Here is a 25,280-nt window from a genome sequence, read left to right on the forward strand (position 1 = left end):
AGTTGGGAATGTTAGATGATCCAAAATACAAAATTCATAGTTCAAAAAGTTAGGATAGAATATTTATCTATTTAAAATATTTAATTAAATATTGGAGACACTTAGAAATAGAATATTGTTGTAAAAGATATGACATCTAGAATAATGTCTTATCTTAGGCTCCAATTTAGGAGTAGATTTAGTAGATTGGTTCGAATTGCATTTATTGTAAATGCACACTTGTTAATTTAATAAGTAGTCCATAACTACAATAGGTTAGGAAATTAAGCTTATACAACCCCCCCACCCAATAAGTAAATTGAAACTTGAGTTGCTCGACTAACCTTTAGTTACTTATTTGAGAGGGGCCACCCAATAAGTAAAATGAAGGCAGGGCTCGACCAACGGGAGAGGATGCCCCCTGCAGGGTGAGGTACGAACACTCGACTGTTAAGGAGAGGGCTCGACCAACGGGAGAGGATGCCCCCGACAAGGGTGAGGTACGAACGCTCGACTGTTAAGCAGAGGGCTTGACTAATGGGAGAGGATGCCCCCAGCAGGGTGAGGTACGAACACGAAAATAGGAGGACCGGTAGGGTGCGTAAGCACGCTCGACTAATAAGGCCGCCATCGGCTCGACTGTTAAGGAGCTATAGTTCATTCTCCTGATTGCAAGTGTGTTGGAGTGTGTGTGTAAACTCTTGCAAAATTATTATGTAATTTCTTTTCTGATTAATAAGATTGTGTGTCTTAGGACACTTCTACCATTATTGTGGTATAGGAGCAGCAATAATGAAGCTAATGTGAAGAGGAGATTCCAGCTCTCCAGGCTCTTGGAAAGCTCCATCAAATTGTTGGTATGCAAAATTCTCAGAAAAGAAAAGAAAAATTATTATTATTGTTAATTTCAGATTTTTAGTTTGGAATTTATTTTTTTTTTTTTATCAAACCCCGTTTCATTCCTTCTTACTGGATTTGAGATTTGAAAGTTATAGATGTTGCAATTGTTCCCAAATTGTTCATAATATTTAAATCTGGTTGAGAATCCAATTTTCTCTTATCCGTCAGCCCTTCAAACGTTGCTTCAATACCCTCCGCTGCCTCTGGATGCATACGACCTTCAACATTAATCTGCGCAAAACGCTTTTTTGGTGGCAGAGCTCCCCCGATTCCAAACTACTTGGGCCGATTTCTAAACAATGGATTAATATCCTTCAAAACCTTCTTCTTTGCAGCAACGAGAGCCTTAACCCCTCTCTTCGAAGCCATTACCGGAATCGATTTGACCTTCTCTCCACCTCACTCTGCTAACTGACCCGGTACCTACTTCCATGTGCACGTCAATCCGAATACAATCAAACTTCTTCTGAGATAGATTCAACTGAGAGTTATCGATGAAAGTCATGGCTTGGTTGATGCAACAACGAAGATTTGGAAGCAAGTTTGGACGAAAGCACTTCTTTAATTGTTATATTTTCTGTTTTTTGAGCATTCAATGGTTTGACAGAGCCACTTTCAAATGAGAGTGCAGTCACATGAGGCCAGTTGAATCCATTACTAACAGATCTCGTAACCAACTCAAGCAACAATAAGTGTTTCAGTGAGGGGTGGAGCGGATTCGATCTCCTCACCTTGTTTAAATTCCCTGCGTTCTCACTGCCTTTTCATTCTCTGCGTTCTTTGAAGGTTTGGCAGTGTCTAGCAGAATAAAAGCGTTCTTCATTTTATTTATTTTCGGACGAGACCGAGATATGGCTAGTTTCAGTTTTCACGCGGACAACCATACGGCAAGAGATTCTGTAGATGGTGCAAGAATTTTGTTGAATTACATTTCTCTGTCCATTGACACGATGTCAGATATTAAATCACTTTATAGAGGTGTAATAAGGTGTGCTCTATGAATGGTTTAAAGTGCAGCCTTTCAAAAAATAGATTGAAATTCACTTTTTTAAATAGGGACTTAATGAAATTCTTTAAATGGGAGTTTAAAAGAAATTAAAGTTAATGGAGTGATGAGGTGTAATTATATTTTGAAATTTTTTATTTTTGTGGAGAAATAAGGTGCGATTGAAATTTGTAATTTTTAGAGTTATAAGGTGTAAAATTTTGTAATAAGTTTTTGTTTGTTTGTTTTTGAGGTGATAGATTGTAACTCAAAGTAATTTTTTACTTTGAGGGGAGGTTAGAGTACATTTTTCATAAAAACTTTGTAAGGGATTGTAAATCAGTCAAATTTTGAAATATTTCATTGTAAATTTATTAAGAGAAATTGACTAGAGCCAAATGTAAATCTCAGTCATTTTTCTCCTTCAACGACTATACCAGGGTCAAGGCCAAGCCTTGATAGATCGTTTTTGCATGGCGTGTTTCGTGTGACGTGTTGCTCTTCTTTCCCGTGCTTGATTATTTTTGGTGCAAAGCTTCAAACCTACAATGTCCAAATTAATTAATCCGTTCTCTAATTCTGATAAGCTTGAAGGGGTAAAATCATACAAGACATGGAAACGTCTCATTGAAAGCACTCTAATATATAATGAATTGTGGCAAATCATATGTGATGGAGACATTAAGCCTAATAAACCTACAGATGTAAGTTCACTTGCAAAATGGGAAGTTAAAAATGTCAAGGCACTAGCTCTTATAAAGTCTTCAGTTAATGATGAGATGTATATTCATATTGAAAATGCCTCATATGCATGGTTTGCTTTGCGTACTTTCAAAGATCTATTTGATACACAACCTGAATAAAAAAAGGTTGATCTACAGCCTTCTTCTTACACGCATTTTTTGGAAACTCTACAAGTGACCAAAAAGTTAGATAAATTAAAGTTTGATGAGCTAAGTGAGATGTTGGCTCAACACGACAAAACTTTTGGGAAGAAGAAACAAGGGGAAGATGTCTTCTTCACAGAGGCCAGCACAAGTAAATCATCAACTGACAATTCTAGAGGAAGAGGACATTTCAATCAACATCCAGCAACACATAGTGGACAAGGTCGTGGAAGAAGCCAAAATAGAGGAAACTTTCAAGGAAGAGGAAACAGTCAAGGCAGAGGAAACTTTCAAAACAGAGGCAACTTTCAAGATAGAGGAAACAGTCAAGGAAGAGGTCAAAGTCAAGGCAGCGGGCAAACTCAAAGCAGAGGCAGAGGACAGTATTAAGGAAGAGGCAGAGACTCAAATCAAGTTGTTTGCAAAAGATGTAACAAAGTGGGCCATTTTGCAGAAGATTGTAGAACTTCCATTGATAAAATTCCAAAGTTCCATCAAAACACAACTCAATTTTCCATTGATCAAGATAATGATGGTTTGGAATATGTCTTCACATCAAGTCAAAGATTAGAATTAGCAGCATTAGTTTCCACTTTTTTCAAAGTGATTATGAAGATGCATGGATTTTAGATATAGGAGCAACTCAACACATGACTTTTTGACAAGACTTCTTTTGGAACTTCCAACCATGCCACCTTAGTTCAATATTTCTTGCTGATGATACAAAACATACTCCTTATGGAAAAGGTGTCGTTAAAGTTTATCTTCCTGACATTGGAGAAAGATTGATTTCAAATGTATCGTATATACCCACATTTAAAAATAATTTGTTGTCTTTAGTCTCGATCTGACAAGCTGGACATTAGGTGGTTTTGGAGGATGGCCTAGTTAAAATTAATTCAATCAAACAAAACATGAAAACAATGATGACAGGATACGAAGATGGAAAACTGTTGCAAATGAAAGGAGCAATTATTCCAAGGAATTCTAACTTTGCAGGGGTAGCTAGCACAAACATTTCACGTATCAGATTATGGTATGTGAGATATGGACATCTAAACATTGACAATCTCTCTCAATTGAAAAAACAAGGAATGGTTAAGGGACTTCCTACCTTCAAGAAATAAAATGCAAGATGTGAAGCTTGAATTTATGGAAAACAAAGTCGAGAAACTTTCCGGACAAGTTCATGGCGAGCAAATAGGCGTTTGCAATTATTACACAGTGACATTTGTGGACCCTTGCAATCTTCTCTAGGAGGTTGCAAATATTTCTTACTCTTTATTGATGATTTCAACAGAATGACATGGGTTTACTTCTCGAAGCATAAGTCAGAGGCATTTGAAAAGTTTAAAACTTTTCATCAACTTGTTCAAAATGAAGTCAAAGAAAAGGTTGGCAGTCTTAGAACTGGCAATAGAGGAGAATTCACTTCAAATGAATTTCAAAGTTATTATAGAGACAATGGGATCAAACGATATCTTACAAATGTCTACACTCCACAACAAAATGGAGTAGTAAAAAGAATGAATCGCACTTTGTTAGGAATGGTGAGATCTATGTTAAATTTTAAAGAGTTAAATCCTATTTATTGGGAAGAAGAAATCCATACAATTGTTTACTTAAGGAACAGGTCTCCCACTGCTTCTTTGGATGGAATCACACCTTATGAATCATGGTTTGGTTTCACACCTAAAGTTAAACACCTTAGAGTTTTTGGTTCCGTGTGTTATGCCTTAGTTCCAAAAGAAAAACGAACTAAACTTGACTCACGAAGTTTGAAATGCACAATGATTGGATATTCAGATGAGAAGAAAGGGTACAAGCTTCTGTCAAATGGGAAATTTATTGTCAGTAGAGATGTAATTTTTTATGAAACTAAGAGTAAGAGTGCTGAAGAAATAGAACATCTTCTTCAAAAATTGGAAACAAAAGGAGATAAAAGGAAAGGAAACATTCAAAGTCAACCAAATTCACAAAATTGGTATGAAATTGATTTTCCTTCCTTTGAAGATGATTCATCCAGTCCATCTACTTCACCAACACAGTCTGGGTCTTCTGGCAGTTCATCAGAATCTCCTAGTAGCAGTAGTTCTTCTGACAATGATTCTCCACCCCCAGAATCTGCAGTTGATCAACGTACCTCTGTTTACATTAATCCTCTTTATAATGATGGTGACTTTTCAGAATCTCAAATAAGTGAACATCAATTGCCAAAATGGGTTGTTCAACTTTTGAAAGATGTAAGGCCCGATGAGAAAAATAAAATAGGAACAAGGGGGTCCACCAGGAATGAAGGAAATTTTGCCTTGATCACGAATGATGTTACTGAACCCTCCACGTACAAAGAGGCAGTAAAATATAAAGAATGGCAACAAGCTATGATTGAAGAATATAAGGCAGTTCAAGACAACAACACTTGGAAACTTGTTGATTGTCCTCAAAATGTTAAACCCATAAGATGTAAATGGGTTTATAGAATTGAGTACAACCAAAATGGAGAAATCGACAAATACAAAGCTATACTTGTAGCTAAGGCTTTTGTGCAGCAGGAAAGCATTTATTATGAGGAGACTTCTGCTCCTACATCAAAATGGAACACCATCTGCTTAACACTTGCGTTAGCAGCACAAAAAGGATGTAAACTGCATCAGATGGATGTAGAGAGTGCTTTCCTCAATGGAGATTTATAGGAAGATGTATATATGACACAACCGTCAGGTTTTGAAATTGAAGGGCAAGGACATAAAGTTTGTAAACTGATTAAGGCTTTATATGGGTTAAAACAAGCTCCACGAGCTTGGTATGCCAAAATGGATGAATACCTTCAAAAAGTTTCCTTTCAACGAAGTGAATTTGATGATCCATTGTCCCAAGTACCAGGGGAAAATAACACACTCAAAACCTCCCAAAGGCACAAAAACGTCATTTTTTTGAGTGACACTCTACAACCTAGTATGGGGAGAAGTTGTACTGGGTGTGTTGGATAAATAATAATAATAAAACATAATGTTGGCTCGATTAAAAAGTAATAAAAATAATAAATTGATTCAATTCAGTTTTTTATTGTTAGAAACACTGAGAGGGGGGTGAATCAATATTTCAGTTCAATTAGTTAATTTTAATCTTCAAAGCATTAGTTAACATTAGCATTAGATTAAACATAAAAAATTAACAACACCATTCAACATTACACAACATCAAAGACAACACACCATATATTTTTAGGTGGAAACCCTTCCCTGGGAAAAACCACTGAATGCTTTTAATATAGGTCTTTTCAAGATTACATCAACGAGAAGCCCCAACTTCCAAGACTTTCCATCAACAACTGTAAGGAGGCTCCAACCCCTGATTTATCAACTCAAACTGAAAGTATGCTCCAATACCCTTGTTTACCATCTCCAACTGGAAGGATTCTCCAACGCTGTTATTTACCAACTCTAACTGGAAGGATGCTCCAACACCTTGGTTTTATCAGGTCTGACTGAAAGGATGCTTTAACACCCTACACAGGCTCCAACTTGCCTTAGCACCACCCTGCCACCCTGGAGTGTTCTCATGCTCCAACTTGAAGGAAAATCTAATCTCTGCCTTGCACCCACCCTGAAATTGAAAGATAAAAGAATGAAGTAGATCACATTGGTCACATTGATCAACCACTGCGCTGCACTTTGTAGCCATTGCTCAATAACCAAGTTTGCTTAGCACATCGAGCTATTAAACCCTGGTAAAATATACGTACATATGTTAACAAGCCCTATACATACAAACTCTAGCTAGCTCTGCTCAACAATATATAAAAATGATAAGCCCCAACAACTTTATACATCCACCATCAATAGAAACAACTTAGCGACACATGTTCACTGCCAAACACTAGCTCAACAAAGCTCTGCTAAATACATCACAATTGTGACCAATAACATGATACTATCCTTATTAATATCTGCTTTACTTCTGCACAAAATATCAAACCCTAGTTCTACCCAACACTACCAAACCCTAGCAACAACTTCACTCTGTCCTGTAGCAACAATATCAATTCTGGTGAGGTTTATGACACTGCCATAATACTACTAACCTGAAAACTTTGTAACCATTGTCGCTCCTACCAAACCAATTCTCTATAACCACTTCAACAAGTTTTGTCTCTTAGTTATGATTTCAATGCTTCTTTCGGTTTTCAATTTCGACTAAAAACAAATTTAAAAAACATTCGTACCAATATATTACATTAAGAGTTCTACAAATTGACCATTTCATGGTGTCCTTCTACAAGTTCTCAATTTCAATGATCAATATGACAAATTGTGTCATCAGATATTTGTTATTTATTCAACAAATAGAAAACATTAAATAAATAAAAATAACTTTCTGACCAAACAACTATACGGGCTTGACTCAAGTGTGAAATTATAGTCAACGTTCAAACACCAACACTAATCAACATAACATTTCCTAGTGGACAGTATAACAATATATATACAAATTCACTGCGTACATTCTACCTTCATGTCAATGATCGATTGGCGAGTCAAAACACAACATCACAAAGATCGTGTCAACTATACTCTTATCTAAGGAAAACACTATTATTTTTCATGGTGCCAGTTAAAAAATGCTCGATCAATATGTCGATAACTCATATAATGAGTTGTTCTGCCAATCAATTTGAAGACAATTGATGTGCTAGTTCAAATTTATTCTACTGCTAGATCATTGAATATCTACTACCAACTCATCCATATAGCAAAAGATATTTGCTGCCAAATTGTAGTTATATCTGTTTCACCATTGAGTATTTAGGAGAAGTCGTTTTACATTTATAATGTCTCTCCTTAATCATACAACATCATGCTACCTGAATTTGATTTCATCGAAAAGACTATATGGTAGATACACAAACGTCGATTAGAGATTTGTGGGCAATATCTCTCAGGTGCATGCAAAGGGATGGAATATGTCCCACCGTAGAGGATTACACGTAGATGTTTCCTTCATAGCATACACCTATTTCGATCACGCACATATGTTTCCTTCGAAGCATACACCTGTTTCGATAAGTGTAATGACAATTCTTTGATTGAGTTGAGAGGCTCATTCTACAACTCAGTATGATGTGTAACACTGTTAGTCCGTCATCAAAGTTGAAAATTTTCTCATGTTTTTCTTTTCTTTCCTTTTTTGGTCAAAGAAACTTCATTACATTGCCATAACATCAAATTCAACAAAATACATCATTGCCACAACATCAAAATACATCACTACTACCTCACAAGGCTATGTTGCAGGCTTAAGAGCTGGTGCGAGCCTTGCTATGAACAATATGAAGCCTAAAAAGAAGCCAAGACAACCTGTGTCATTGGTTATTGCAGATACAAAAGGAGCAAAAAAATATTTATAAGGAATACACATTAAGGAGGGGGATTGGGGGGAAATACGGGAGGAGCAACAAAGAATGCAGCCCCCTTGTGCGTTTGATAGTCTATGTGTTCCATTCGAGTCTCTAAGGCACGAAGATGGTCGTTTGAGAATCAGAGCTGCCGCTGAAGGCCCTCTATGAAGTTCAGGATCTCATTCTGTGTATGCTGGAGGTCATTAATATAAACCACTAGTTCATTCTTGTCATCATACATTTGCTTCCTCATAGTTTCCATGCTGAGATGGATGTTGTTCAGCTGGGCTGCGTTGGACTCCAGGGTGGCCAAAGCCTCGACGTGACCCACGGAGTGGCCTGGGGACATGGCAATGTCTACATCGAAATGGTGACTCTCGGTCGACTCTGAGTCTGAGCTAGGCTCTCCATGGTACGGACGTTCATCCATACGATGGCTAACAACCCCCCTTCGGGCGCATCCTCTCTGTCTAGGGATGCAACCATCACCACCACCACTGGTCGCACTACCACGTGGAGGATATTGTCTGTCCTATGAAGCCCACCACACAAGTCAAATTTGGACTAAACACAATAAAACTTCACTTATCGTTCCTGAGCCAGGGAGCCCTAAGCAACGAATGCCAACACTGTGACCATAATTTGCGAGGGAGTAGGGAGGCGTGTCACTGTTCCTAGAATTGGGCGAGCCGCTCCTGCCAAGGTACCAAAACCCGTACTCCCCACCACGTTGATTCTCTAGAGGAGCTGCCGCGAATGAGAGATATATCCGGACTAAGAATGGCATGACGTTTGCTCCCCACCCACACTCTCCAACCCTGGAACGATACCACCTATCACACCAGCTAGAGAATTCCTCCCTCAGATCCCATGGCCAAATTGTCTGCAAGTTCCAGTTCTCTGAACGCCCGTATGTGACGAACTCGCCCTGAACTGCCACCCCAAGCCACAACCTAAGCTAGTACGCCAAAAACCCACAAATTTGTCTCGCCCAACACTCTTTCCTCATCGCCCAACGTTTACAACTAACCAACCTCCTACCTCTACCTCTGCAGTGCATTATGTAATACTCGCAGGGAGCGAGGTCCAGGTCCCAATGACGCGTTAATTTGTTCGTGCAACGTGTGGAGGCCTATCTGACTCCACTATCCAATGCACTGCCATTTGTCCCTCACCGTGATCAACCCCATCGGGGAGAAATATGTTGGCCAAAACAAATTAAAAAAAAAAAAATCTAAAAATTAAATAACTATACAAAATATTTAAATAATGTCTGCGCATAAAAATTAAAAAAAAATAAAATAAAAAAAAATAAAAAAAATAAATAAATAAATAAATAAAAATAAAAAATAAAATTGCAAGTGAAGAAATTGGATCCCTCTCGGCTCATGTTAGATCCGTATTTAAGATGGATCTATACTGGTTTATCCCATCACAAATTCTCCTCAAATCCATCACAAATTTTAATCAAAATAAAGATTATTGCTCCATATCTGCGATCACACTTTCCTGGAACCGAAATACTTTATCAAGCTTACGCACCAAGTCAAATTGTTACATTGGATTTCACCAAAACAACGAAACCATAAAACCGTTGTGCTACTTTATGGGATCCAAACAAATTAGAAATATCATGATTTTCGTTTCATCATCCAATGAGGACCAAACTTAAATAATGCTTCATGTATGAACTAAAACTTTGAACCAAACCAAACATTTGCTCTTACATCGAACCAAAAACCACATATCAAACTTCGAGCTAGAACATCACATCAATGTCGAACAAGCCAACCCCAAAAATAATAAGCAGTTAAGCCTGAGGATTAGCCCTTAAACAATCCATAAAGCTCTACCTCAGCCAACGAAAATATCAGAGAAAATATATCTTGAACTTCCATCAAAAAATGACCTCACTCCAAATGTGTGTTTTGCTCCTGCACTTAGATAGAAATAGCTCGAGGCTTGCATTAGAGAGTGACAAAATGAGAGAGTAATATCAGTGTTCCATGGGGACAGGTCCCCCAGGTTCGGGTGCGTGCACCCCTCGCACCCCATGCCCCTGGGACGGGGGGACTTCTGGGGGACGCAAGGGGGGACGTTTCCCCAGTGTGGGGAACGCGACTCCCCAAAAGGGGGACGACTGGGTGTCCCCCCTCAAAATGGGTTATGCGTCCCCTCTTAAATTTGCTTGTAAACGATGATTTATGACAGGGAAAACGTAGTATTTGACCATATTTCACTACTAATGCTATGCTATTCATGGTAATGTTAAATTCTTAAAGTAAAAGTGACATTCTCCTTTATCTTTCATTTTCATCCTTTTACTTAAATTTTTAACATTACCATGAAATGACTCAGGATATTTGAGAGTGGTTCTGACCTCATTGGATTTCATATGGAGAAAGTAGAATTTTAGATCTCACTCAAAATCGAGCAAACTTAACAGTTTTTTAGGAATTCAGAATTCGATGGAGTGCAATGTTTCCATTGCATTTTGTCATGTACAAGGGTATGAAATTAGTATTTAATCAAGAGCACCAAGCCCTCTGTGTACTTTAGAGTGACTTTTAGACTCATCACTCCATTGTTTTTGAGTTCTAGTTATATCAATTTACTATTCTAGTCTTTAGATCAGTTTTCCAAGAATTCAGGATTTGATGGAGTGCAATGTTTCCATTGCATTTTGTCATGTACAAGGGTATGGAATTAGTATTTAATCAAGAGCATCAAGCCCTATGTGTACTTTAGAGTGACTTTTAGTCTCATCACTCCATTGTTTTTGAGTTTTAGTTATATCAATTTACTATTTCAGTCTTGAGATTTCAGTATGCATTATAGTCTATTTTGCTTAGTACTAATTAGATTCTAGAATGATAAATGAAGAATTTTAATTTTAAATCAATTTAGAATCTAGAATGATGAATGATGAACTTAATTTTTAAACCAATGTAGATTCGAGAATGGTGAATAATGAATATTGAATATGGATCAAAGTATTTCATTATTTAATTCAATTATGTATGTATCATTCTATTTATGTTTTCATTATTGAATATGAATTTGAAATATATATATATATATATATATATATATATATATATATATATATATATATATATATTAAAAAGGAAAAAAATTATATACCCCAACGTCCCCCCGTCCCCCTTAAATTTCCCTAAAATTTGAGGGTACTCCCACACGTCCCCCTTGTGCGTCTCCCCGCACCCGCGTCTCCCCATCCCGGAGTCTTGGTGGAACATTGAGTAATATAAGCATTAATAAATAATGAGGGAGGGATCTTCTAGAGGACCATCTTGGCCTTATTTCTAGATGTTGACCTTACAAAAATAAATTTGATTTTTCAAAATTTAACAATTACGAAGCCAAATATTAATGATGATAAAGGAGGGTGGACTTAACATAATTTAATGTATTTTTCAAAAGGTTTTCAAGCAAGACCGATTTGACAACTTTCCTTCAAAATTAAAATTTTATTGTACTCCTTAATCTGGGCAGATTTTAGGGTCCTTGACCATAACTTTAGGGCATTATCTTTAGTAAGCATATCACTATAATCAAGAGGAACCACGAGGCATGCCACTTACTGTTGGAATCAACATGACTAGGATTATCAAATGATGATGGTATTGTAAGCAAAAATACTGATCTTCACACCCAAATTCCTCATCAAACACAGACCAACATGGACACAATGTAGGAGCTCCTCATCCTTCCAGGGTTTTTTGACTTGTGGGACTTCCAATGAATGTAATCCATAGATGAATATTAAGAGCGTTCAAGGACAATGTTGGCATCAATGATAATGCTATGCAACAATTATATGATGATTTTATTTTTATTAATAAAACCACAAATATTTTTTTCAAAAAAAAATCATAATATACAAATCACATTAAAATAAATAATTAATAATGATTCGTACGAGTAACCATGATATTTCAAAATATATAATTAATAAACAGATACAAATTTAATAAATTTAATTAATAAACATATAATTAGAAATTAAGAATATTCTTATATATGGAGTTGTGAAATATATATAAAATATAAACTGTAGCTATAATTAGGATTCAATTTACCATGTAAATTAAAATAATAATTCATATTCATAACATCTTTTTTCCAAGTAAAGAAATCAACCTCCGTCTTAACTCAAAGGTAAGAATTACATTGCTATTAGTAGTCCAACCCACAATTATATTCACTTAAGAGTTTTTTCCTCAGGCTAAATCCATTACAATAATATTCATCCACCAAACTACTCAAGATAACCCAATTGATATCATAAGCATTATACTTCACAACTTCATATTTAAATTTAATTAATAAACATATATAAACTTAATACTACAATTATATATCTATTTTAATAAAAAAATATTTCTATATATAAAGATGTGAAATATATATAAATATAAATAATATTATTAAGAACCAACATAGATCCATTTTAAATCCACATTTACTAAGCACTGAAAGGATTCAAATCTCTTGAGGTACAAACCTTTCCTCAATTTTGTGCTCAAAACTAGGTTTTCATCTTAAGAGATTTGATCCCTCTTGGCACTTGGTAGATCATTATTTAATATGGATCTATGTTGGTAGCTAATATCTACAACAAACTACCTAAGGTTGAGGGAACTAACAAGCCACCGATGCCAAAACTACGAAGACCTTAGAATGACAAATCCACATTCAATGATGAACTAGAAGGCATTATCGAGAATCATAGGAAAGCCAACGACAAACTGACAACATAAACAATAAAGCCAAGAGTTCACCATATCTACTTTCACCATCAATACCATAATCACTAAGACCTAACATGAAAAAATTACAATGACAAGTGAATCTCCCAACAACAAAGAGACAAACAAGGGCTTTGCAACACAACCATTGGATAATGACAACCTTGCTACCATTCATAACACTCGACTAAATACCACAAGGTCAATGCCATAAATAAATGAGTAATAAAACTTCAGAATGACAAGCCAATCAATAATGGACCTTCAACACACCCACTCCTACCACCAACCGCACAACCACAATATGATAAATCCATAACAAGTAACAAGCCAAAAGAAAGAGTAACACCATCCACAACTACAAAGACGCCAATGTGATGAATCTATGACAGGTGATAAGCTAGTGAGGCAACACAACATTGTCTATGACAACAATAACCCAACATTTACTTAATGCCATAAATGACTAAGGCAATAATTCACTGCATCCACTCTCAAAATATTAAAACCTTCTCGTGAGAAACCCACAGTAATAAACATGCCTTACATCATTGAAGAAATGAGCAAGGACTTTGTGAGATTGCATTCACTCTTGCTTAAAACCCTATCCAACCATTGCATTCACTCTTGCTTAAAACCATATCCAACCATTGCATTCACTCCATCATTTAGTGCATTTAACATCAATATGTTGTTAAGACACTAAGAGCTCATGCATCTAGATCATTAAATTTATTCCATTTTCTTCTAACCTCTTGGCACCAACCCTTTGAGATAGAATCACATTTCCCTTGCTTCTCTAATCACAATGAACAAAAATCATTGACTCGCCTAATTAACTTTAAAAAATTCTCATTATAAAGTTGATCAAAACCTCTATAAATTATATCATATACACGATACTAACCCTACGAGGTGGATGCTATAATCACATCAATGACTAATTAGATTCTTTGTCAAACATGGCTTATTGGTTGTGCCGAGAGGCGCTCTATAGCCCAATATAGGGGATATATATAGGTGTAATATAAGCAAACATGGATTTACATCAACATTTTTAAATGTCGACTTAATATGTTGAAAAAATGTTAAAGTTACATGTTATTTCTATCTATTTTTTATGTAAAGACTTACTTAAATTATGGTGGGAAGTCACTAATGGTAAATATGTTATTTACATGAATATGTGCTATTTTCAAGGATTTTATTGTTAGATTAAAAAATCACTACACAAATATCTAAAAATCACGCATGAGTATTGAAACCACATCCTTAAATTATGACATAAAATATATGATGCACTTATTCATATGACATTATATTATGCAAAGGCTACAATAAGACCTTTAAGTTACGATTTAATCAAATATTTGAAAAATATTGTTTTTATTATTAATATTGAAATTTATTTATTTATTTATTTTTTCTTAGAGTTAAATATTATAAGTTGCATTGGGCAATGCTAAACTAATAATGGTCAATAGGCAAATCTATTACTAGAGTCCTGCCTTAGCAAGGACTAATAACAAGTATATAACCATATTTAAAGCTAGTTAATAAGCACATAAAAACTTAATACTTATAATACACTTACATTATAACAAGAATCTTGACCATGGATATTCACCCCCACTTTTCCATGGATATTATTAATTTGTAAATAGGCTTTGTTACAATACCATGTGTTATCACTACCACATGCCCAAAAACCATAACTCATTTCACAACCAAAATATTTCATAAATATTTTATTTTAATTTAATTTTATAAATCTAAAAGAAAAAAGTTATACTTTTGAGATATATCTAAACCCTCACTACTACTAAAAATATTTCATGGATATTCCTTAGAGATTAAATCAACGTTTTAATAAAATGAAAAATGATAATACTTTTAATGAATTTAAGCTTCTGTGATCCATATCAAGTTTATTGAGAAATGTTTTCAGCGATAATCACATCAAAACTCATTTGTCGATGCATTTCAAACCAACAAGTATGGTTCATCTTGTCCTGATGATGAACCACACTCGTTGGTTCGAAACACGTCGACAAATGAATTTTGATGTGATTATCGCCGAAAACATTTCTCAATTAAAAAAATAATACTTTTATTTATATAGATGTGAAATTTATATGATGATGATGATGATGATGCTTTTGCTGATGATTAACATCTACTAACACCACTATGGTCCATCAGACCTTAAGAAATAAATTAATTGAAACTCTCTAACATTTTATTTCTATGATCGAAAATAAGGAAAATAAACATTACACAATCACTTTAGTTTTGCTAACTTAGCAAGTTAAGAAGGTTAGTAAATGTTTGAAGCTCAAGGGATTTGATTCTTTTCAACCCTTGGTAGATCAAGAGTTAAGATGGACCTACGCTGAGCAAATTAAAATCATTATGAACATGAATTATTATTATTATTATTATTTTTAACCTTGGTGGATCTATAACTTGTTAAAGTAATCTAGGTAAGACCCAAGATCACATCTAACGACTACCACTATAACAGCAGGAGTATATCCAACGACCCATAAATGAAAAAAAAATTATAACTTCACAACCAAAAATATCCCTAAAATCATTATAATCATAAGAAGCCAAAGCATTAAACAACTCTTTCTTTAGCTAAAAAGGTTTTGATGGGTGGGCAACGATCTTGCATTTGCTACTAAAGTCTAAAACACTAGTGTATCATTGGCTTCCTTCTAGCGTAATCCCTTTTAATTATTTAGCAATAGAAACAGTGTGTATAATGTCGAAACCATTTCACACCGCAATGAAAATAGAACAACTTTATCCTTAAGTTCGATGATTATAAATTTCGATCAAGAAAAATGTTTGAATGCCAATATAAAAAAATGCAAAGAAAAAGGAAAAGCCTGAAGGTGTAGACTTCGTGTCTTCACACTTGTGTCTCCTTACTTTCAAAAGCCTTCGAGCGCTAACGGTTGGCCATCGCAAAAGCCTTCGAGCGCTAACGGTTGGCCGTCGTCGAGCATTCTCTGTGCACCCCCTTGTTGATCGCGTGTTCGAATCGAGAGAGGCCATCTCCTCAGGTAGTAGTACACGGAGCTGGCAAATTATTTCCTTCGTTTATGCTTCCTCTCTTCTTCGTTTATTGCATTGTTTCTTCCCATAGACACTCAGAGTCCCCAGCTACAGCTTCGACTGCAGTCTCCGAGCGCTAGGAATTAGCGTGGTGATCAATCTGCTAAAGTAAGTCCATACACTTGCCTGTACTGTATAGTGTTTGATTTCTCTTTAGGCCGGACTCTGGATTTATCTATTGTTGTTTATTATGTTCGGGTTGGGACTCGAACACAGGAATCCCATACTTAAACAATGTGCATTACTGGAGCAGTTAAAGAACTTGAAAAATAAAACTCTGTACTTAAAATTTAACAAAATTTATGGAGTGATGGTCACTTTCAATAAATTGAGGAGGGTTTATGAAGATTTAACAATTTATTCAATGCTTGTCATCGTATTCCGTTAGAAATTGAGTGAAAATTAAGGAAGCTTCGAGGATCACACTTTATCTAAAGGCGGTTCTGCGGGAGGGTCGCTTTTAATAAATTGAACAGGGTTTACGAAGATTTAGAAATTTATTCACTACTTGTCATCGCATTCCGTTAAAAGTTAAGTGAAGGAAAACCCGAAGACAAACTTTGTAGATTTTTGTACTTTTAAGGGAAAATTAAGGAAGCTTCGAGGGTCACACTTCAAATAAATGTGCTTTTGCACCGTCTCTTAAGGTAAATAAAGTGGAGCAACGCATATAAACTATACTAAAGCAAGGGTTAGTTCTCCTCCCTTGATCTCTCCCACTAGAGGAACATATTTTTCAGATTGCGATTTTGTAAATTTTAATTACTACAGTACATTTTGACCTACTTTAACAAGGGCTATTACGTGAAAAAGTTAGAGCTGCTTTATTTATTTATTCTTTTAAACATTATTCTGTTAAATAAAACGGTCAAGGATGAAGCCTCATCCTTTAGTTTTGGCGAAATATTATTGTGATTGGCAATATCTTGAATGATCTTTATAAAATAGTTGGTAAAGCCTATCCTAATTGTATTTTAGAACCGTTGTAGATGCCATGTTTCCCAATAATACACCTTTGTCATTTTTCAGATAATCTAACTGTTAAAATTGGCAACTAGGGCCAAACTCTATATGGGTCACCTTATTTATGGCAGCTGATATTTTTATTGGATTCCTCTTTCCGAGGGGTGTAGGATTGATCTATAGATCATCTGATTCCGACATGTATATATGGAGATATGAATTGATTTATATTCTTGACAATTTGTCAAGGTCGGCCATCAAGCAAAATAGTTATTTTCACCCCCAACTTAACCTCAACGTTGCATATAAAAGGAGGACACTTCATGGCTTCATTTCACCATCTCATCCATTCATCCTTCTCTCTCCTCTCTTGTTTGGGTATGCATAGCTGGAGCAGAACCTCTCACACGTGCGAAGAAGGAAGTCTGATTTTCTGTTTAGGGTAGCGTTGACTGAGTTTGACCGAAGCTGCAGGAGGGTTTTGGACAGCGTTCAGTCTCCTTGAGTGCGGATTGGGTTAGGCTGCCTCTCCTTGGCAGGCCACAGTTCTGGACAGCCTTCTTGACCTCTCTTTGACCCTGTGTTGACCAGCGTTGACTGTGCTAGGGCTGGCCGCAGGCTTGACTGTTGTTGACCGAAGTTTGACAGGGATTTTCGGACTGTTTTGGGCTGCTTCTCCTTGCTGTTGGAGGCCGAATTGTCTGGGCTTTTGACCGAGCTGATTGGAGGTCAAATCTTACCTGTTTGACCAGCTTTGACTTTGCTGGTTAGGGTTTGCTGTTGCTGTCATAAAATATCAGTTTTGTATATTTGTACTATCTCTCCCTCACTACTGAACTATTGAAGATTATAAGAAGAATTGATCAAGGATTTCCCCACATTGGGGTTTGTCCCTGTCTCTTCACATTGATAGCAGTGATACCTCCAGATGGAGGAGGGGCATGATGCTTCAGAGATCAGTTTGGGCAGGGTCCATGGGTGAGCAGCAGGAAGTCTAGTTCAAATCCAGTTGCTGTTCACATGGATCAATTCCTTTGCTACGGGAGCCCATAGTACAAAGCAACAAGAAGATTGAGATGTCAGCAAGGCGTAGTTAGATCTTGAGGGGCAGATGTAGAGCTAGTTGTAGTCAATTGTGTGAGCGATAGTAGCAAAGCCAGTTAGGCACAGTTAGGTGCTTTGTAGACAGTGCAAAGCTAGTTGCAGTCAATGGACTCAAAGGGACAATTGCATATTCAGATGCAGTGGCATAGTAGATATGTGGAGATCGAGTTTCCAGCTGTACTTGTAAGAAATTTGCGTGATTGGAGGCAGTGTGAATCGCCCAGTTTCAGGTTACAGGTGTAGTTCTAGCTAGAGCGAGATTCCATGAGGAATTTTCCATCGAGGAGAGATTTTCCAGTTATGTTCTAGAGGGAGATCAAGTGAGATCAGATTCACTATTGCAATATTTGCAACATCAGCACAATATAACTTATAAGTAGCAGAGCAGTAGCAACAACAGTGTGAGATAAATCAGAGTATGTGTAGTGTTGATAGACAATGTTTGCCAGATTGACCTCTTCACAGTGATTTCTAGTGACAGAGAGTCAAATTAGTGTGCAATGTGAAGAAAGGAGATGTAACAGATGTTAGACATCAGCAACGTGGTTAGTCCAACTACAAGTTATAAATGAGAGATGATGGGGAGAACACCTTCCTTGTTAAGAGGGAGTGTTAGCTTATGGATTTGGAGTAGCATTAGACAAGTGTTCTAGTCTTTAAGGTGTTAGAGAGGGTCTAAGGAACACGGGATCTCCAAAACCCTGAAAAGTTTTTGAGAGAAAACACTTAGAAATGTCTCAATTAAATTAATTGATCAATAATTAAAAATGCCTAAGTCTAACTTAGGAATTGATTAATTAATGGGTATTAATTGAGGAAATCGACTTTTGCTCTAGAGACTTCCAGAAAAGTGTATTGATAGAGTCAAATTGATCTTAGCCATCGATCGCGATTAGATCTTGGTCGTTGATGTGCCATTGAAAGATTATAAGAGCAAGTCAATTGGGATGGAGATAGAAATAGTTGTGGAGCAAGGGAGCAAGGCGGTGCGAATAACCCAGTGCATAGTATTTAGCGAGGGAACAATTCACGCTTGAGAGTAGCAGGGGTTGCAGTAGGGAGAATTCTCCAGAGAATTTCTCAGGTGGTTTTCTAGTTTCGGTGTCAGGGAAGGAAGGCCGAATTATCCAGTGGGGAGGCCGAATTTTGCAGTGCGAGTTTCCCAGTTCTGTAGTGCGAGCTATCGAGAGAGGGATTGATTCAGTAGCTAGTGGCCGGATCAAGTCCCGGGAGGCCTAGCGAATTTATCCCAGAGGCAGAGGCAGGCAGGATGACTTGGCAAGAGGTGTTTGTGGGGTAGTGCGAAAGTCCTAGAGGCTGTAGTGCACATGTATGCGCAATGGTGCGAGTGCTAGGGAGAGTGTGAGTGGCCAAGGAGAGTCTAGGTTGATTTGCTAAGAGGGAGAAGGGTTCTCCCAGTATTTTTCCAATGAGATAAAGTTATTGGAGTTGAGCGAGGAAGGCCAACAATTGTAATTCTCCATATTTGTTGCATAATAAAATAAACCCTCCTCTGCTGCACTAGTTTTCTCTTCGGCATTTTTCTGAGGACGTTTAGTCCAAAATAATTGTGTCAAATTTTATGCATGTGCATCTATTTCTCAGTTCCTTATTTTACTAATGCAATGTATCTTATTTGTGAAGAATGCATCAATGAATTATTTGCTATTTGCCATAAACAAATAAACTGCTAATCAGTTTGGAGAATAATATCTAGTTGGTGCATTCAAGGAAATTTCACAGGCGCTTGAAAAGCCTCCACTTGTTATAATCTTGTTTTGTTAATCGAATCCAATGAAGACTAGGAAATTAGAATTGGCCTCCCTCAAATGTTTGGTCAGTGTTCCAATTTGAATTAATCATGAACCTTGGGTCTTCGAATGATAGGAATCGAGCATGTACTGTGTGGGGCATCCTTGTTCGACTTCCAATTTTATTTGAAATTTCGCTTGATTAGATCACATAGGGTAGATCTATTTTGTCTTTTCTAGTTGATGGTTGTTGTGAGTGGGTTGGATGTTCCTTTGAACAAGCACCTGCATGGGTTTCTGACATTGTTTTTATGGCAGATGGGGCAAAGTGAGCTATTAATAATTTCATTTGTGGCTAGCTCCAAAATTGGGTTTTGCCAATTAGTAGCCATTGCGACAGCTACTGTTGAAAGTGTTGAGAAACCAATAAGCTAGCAATTAGGGTTGATTTCTCTTACTTGATAATTGCTTGTGAATATTTGTTGGCTTCTTATTTTCTTTTATTATGTTCTCTTCATCAAACAATTACCAAAACATAAAACAAGAAGATCATAAAAGACAAAGAACACAAAAATGTAGGCTCCAAGTCAGGGCAAAACCCCATAAGGGGGAAAACCCAAACAACTTCTCTTCTTATAGAATCAGATCAAAGTGAGATATCCAAGACCCAAGACCAAGACCAAAACTGCCATAGAAATTCAAGTCAGCTCTTATTTAATCCTTCTTCAATAAGGTCAAATCGAACAAAGTCAAAGCTAGTCAAACTTTTGAATTATGGTCACCTCCTAAAATTTCGGCATGTTCTTGAAATTTTAGGCCCTGCAATTTCGGCCCTGTACCAGCTTTGAAATACCATAGAAAATCTCGCACGTGTGGGCAAATTAGGGTAGAAAACAAACCTTTCTCTCCCCTTTGACTTCACTCTCTCTCTCCTTCATTGATTTTCTGCTTCTTGCTTGCACAAAATTCGAATTGGTTTTCGAAATGTGGAGCACAATTGCTAATATATATAGTTGTTCGACCATATGAAGAGACACAACTTATGGGCAGGCAGACTTTTTCTTGTGGGTGATAAAATGACTCTTTTGACTCAAAATATAATTTTTCTCTTTCTTACAAATAGTCCAAATGGGACTTTCACACATGAAATTTTTTCTTTTGACTCAATAAACTCTAGAGGCTAGAAGCATGAAGAACATGCTTCAACTAGAAAAATTATTTAATTTGGAAACAATTTCAGAGGAAATCACATTGGTAGATTTAGGCTAACGCGTTTCGAACCAACCAATGTGGTTCATCATCAGGACAAGATGATGAACCATGATGAACAACATTGGTTGGTTCGAAATGCGTCGGCTTAAATCTACCAATGTGATTTCTTCTGAAATTGTTTCCAAATTAAATTATGGATCACAGAAGCTTTAATTCTATTAAAATAATAATAATAATAATAATAATAATTTCTTACTAGGAAGCGCAAGCCCCTCCGGGTCCTCTCCCGGTGGTCGAGCAACTAAAGTTCCTCTCCTTATCAGTCGAGCCCCCTGTCGGGTCCTTGCTTTCCAATGAGATTAGGATCCAAAGGTTCAAGGGTATGGGTGTTTTAGTTAGGCCAAGCTTGGCGGAGGTTTTGGACATTATCCCTACTAATTTGGCCATTTTAGTTTGGCGGAGGTTTTAGGATTCTTTCTCAAGCTATTCCCCTAGATAAATGTATCTAAACTGCCCCACCATAATTGCAGGAATTAGAGTCTCTTTCCAACCTATCTCCCCTAGATAGCTACTCCAGAACTGCCCCATCCAAATAGTAGTAATTCGGAATGTTAAGCCAACTTAGTTCAAGGAAGGAAATAGCTAGTTAACGGTATTACCTCGTCTTATAAGATCGGTACTACACTACCCGACTTAACCCGAAAGGTCTGGATTCGGTCTGTCAAGATAGGCGGTAGAAATCCGAGTGAGGTAGAAATAAGGATTCGATGCCAAAAGCAAGGTGTGGTCTATCAGTCTCGGTTCGGTATGTATCAGGAGGACTCAGGATGGTAGCCGTCTTGGTTCGGTGTGTTCGCTTAGTGAGTGTGTGAAATTTGAGTGTGTGAAAATCTAGTGAGTGAAAAGACTAGTTTCACCCATTGCAGGTATCCTCTCTTATTTATGTTCATGCTCTCCTCCATACAGTTGGGTTTATAGATTGGAAAATGAGTTAGGTTATCCTCCACACATACAGTATGGACTCACTTACGCTCCTACTCGCCTAAAAGGCTCCTCCCTCTAGAGCTGCTCTTTCACCGCATCGTAACGTTAGCAATACTAATGCTCACCGGCTCCTCCAGGCACTTATCTAGGCTCCTCATAATTAGTGTTCTGTCATTGCTGTTCTTGGCCCCTTAGTAGGAGAATCCCTTATGCATGGGGCAGGTCGTTGCTGTGCATTACTATACAACTCTGATCATTTATTAAGTTCAATAATAGTGCTTTCGTAGCCAATTCCTAGTCCTAGTAGCAGAGTCCGTTCGAAAGCCAGTACCCGCGCTAGTATCCATCCCAACAGCGGAGCCATAAAATCTTTTTCTAAGCCAATTATAGTTTCTAAGCCAGTTAGAGATCGAGCATCCCAGCCTAAATTTTAGCCCTCGACGCACAATGGTATATTTATTGGTTATAGTGATACCTCCAAGGCTTACCGAATCTATATTCCAGTGCAACGAAAGACAGTAGTAAGCAAAGATTTTCTATTCCTCCCCCCTAAAAAAGCATTTCTATTTAAGAAAACTGTTCCAAGCTGATTGGCACCTGCCCAAAAAGGTGTTGCTAATGATGATGTTGCTTAAGACGGTAGCCCTAAGTGTAACCACTAGAGTAAGGCTATCCCTTTAGAGGGGTAACTGGCATTATATATGAGATTATGCGTGGGCTGCTATATATCCTTTTTATGTAAGTCCTTTTTTGATTCTCTCGGTATGATTGAAAGGGTTACCCCTCCCTCTTGAAGGATTACCTCTCTCGAAATATGTGAGCCATCCGATCAATCAAACCTGGGATATTTCGGTAGCCATTACCTTTTGGATTCAAGCGATAATGATCAACCACGCACCAGCGAACGAGGAGTCAATCTTGAAAGTCTACTGATGGATCTCTCACGGACTCAAAGTGTAACCAACCAACCAATGGCTATCCCAGGGACTAATGCTGTAGGTTACCAATGGATGGATCTCCCACCCACCCACGTACTCATCACTGCCTGCCTGCGCCTGCCTGACTGACTGCCTAACTTCACACTACGTGCGCCGTCATTACTGAACCTCATCATCCATTGTGTATCTATCCTAAACGTTGACTCCCCCGGATTATTAGGAACGAGGTTCCGTACCATTCGGTGACAAGAGGGAAGGCGAGAAGTAGTTTCTATGTTCCGTACTGTTTAGTGACAGGTGACAGGAAGCCAGCGATAGCAATCATTTGAACCTAATGAGGCAAGCAGGCAATAAGTGGAACCACCTCCATGCGATGCCTTTGGGGGCAAGCAAAATGGATAAACCACCGACCAGGGTCCTTAACAGTCGAGCCCCTACCGGTCCTCTCCTTATCAGTCGAGTCACTAACGTACCTGGGCATGGTGGTAGTTAGTTATATATGAGCATGTAGTAGTTTAGGTTCAGTATGGCGTAATGACATATATAATGATAGTGATTTCCTAGCTAGAGAGAGAGAGAAGAAAGACCAGTCATTGTTATATATGAGCATGTGGTAGTTGCGGCTTCATAAAATAGAGATTCAGATCGTAATGGCATATAATTCAATGTAGACTTACTCGATCTATCTCTCTTTAGCTAGCCTATGTTGCGGTAGTTTTCCAGAGGCATGCATCGAGAGTGGAATTTCGTCTGAAGACCATTTGCGTGTGTTTTACGGCTACTTGACACGCCCAAGCTGGCCCTCGGAACCTGCGTAGACCTAAGAAATAGCCTAATTTGCTGCCGTAATGACATATATAATGAGAGTGATTTCCTAGCTAGAGAGAGAGAGGAAAGACGAGGTCGAGGCCCGGAGGGACTCACTATTCATATGGTGAGGAGCTTGCTCTCTGGGGGAGGGGCCCCAAGAAAAGAGAGGGAGAGAAGGTAGATCCAACAGCAGCAGGAAAAGCCAACTCTTCACACAGTTAGATAAACTGAGATCATATCTGTTAGATAAGGAAGGGAATCAGGACTTGACCGAGTTGAGAAGTACCTTACTGGGTGAGCTGGGTGAGCAGGACCTACCTTACCGCCCGCCTGAAAGGACCTTTGAAAGGCCCTCAAAGAGATAGAATAACAATAAGAATATGAAATCGCATAATATAATATATATATTCATCCACATTTATATCTCCATTCAGCATTCTCCGAACACACCGATGAGTCCAGCTACTTGTTCTAGAGGAAAGGACAGACTCTGGTATTGGAAGGATACAGTGTCATGCCTGGTTCCGTACCACCCAAGTTATTGCCGGTCAGGATAGTTTGATTTTCCCCCCCTTCCGACCTAGCTAAACCTGTGCTTGCCTCATGACTTGCCTTCCCTACCACACTTATCCATTACATACGAGTCAGTAGTAAGAGACACAATAGATATTCATCTTCGGATTGATATATAGGTAACATGCATGAAATCATATTTTCCCATCCTTATTATTGGATACAGTTAAGGGAGTTGCTAACGATGATCTCAATAAGTGATGTTCGGACTTCCACTCCACTCTCCCCTCAAATAGGCCAGTGAATCTGAGAGAGACTCTTGCTATACCCTTATAAGGCTATAAAGGTACAGAGAAGGGATGGGACTCTCATAAGGCGACCATAACTCGTAAGGGGACGACCCGAACTCGTAAGGCGACCAAACCAAATTAAGTACCCCACCCAGGTTGGTAGTCCACCCAATTTGAGAATGTAATAAAGCGGTGAACAAATGCGTTCTGGCAGCAGTTAAGAGAAAGGAAGTAGGGCATCCAATCTAGTATACATGCCTGCTACACCTGATGGCTCATTTTGTTTTTGATCACAAATATGATCCCGCTTGTTCCTTCATATATAGGGGAAAAGCAAATATAAAATACTATATAGAGGGGCAAGTGAAGCCAACTACTTAAGCCAGGTACTAAATTTCAATCCATGCTTGAAATATTCCATTACGTCGCTTATGAAGAAGTCCAGCCCTCATATCGCTGAGATCTCCTTTTTGACAAGATAGATTAGATCATCCTGCGCCACCTCTTCCTTAGGCAAGCCAATATACCTTATTTCTTTCTATTTACGGATCGCAATAGGGAGGGTTTCTCCATTAAGCCAGAAACTAATAAGCTACGGATATCAACTAATGCACGCTCATATCGTTATCGCTCATATAGCTTCCCGACCGAATAAAGGAGCGTAACTCCCT

The sequence above is a fragment of the Pinus tabuliformis genome, chromosome J (assembly GCF_031772625.1).
Source record: "Pinus tabuliformis cultivar Carrire ecotype Pingquan chromosome J, CPIR1, whole genome shotgun sequence".
NCBI lineage: Eukaryota > Viridiplantae > Streptophyta > Pinopsida > Pinales > Pinaceae > Pinus > Pinus tabuliformis.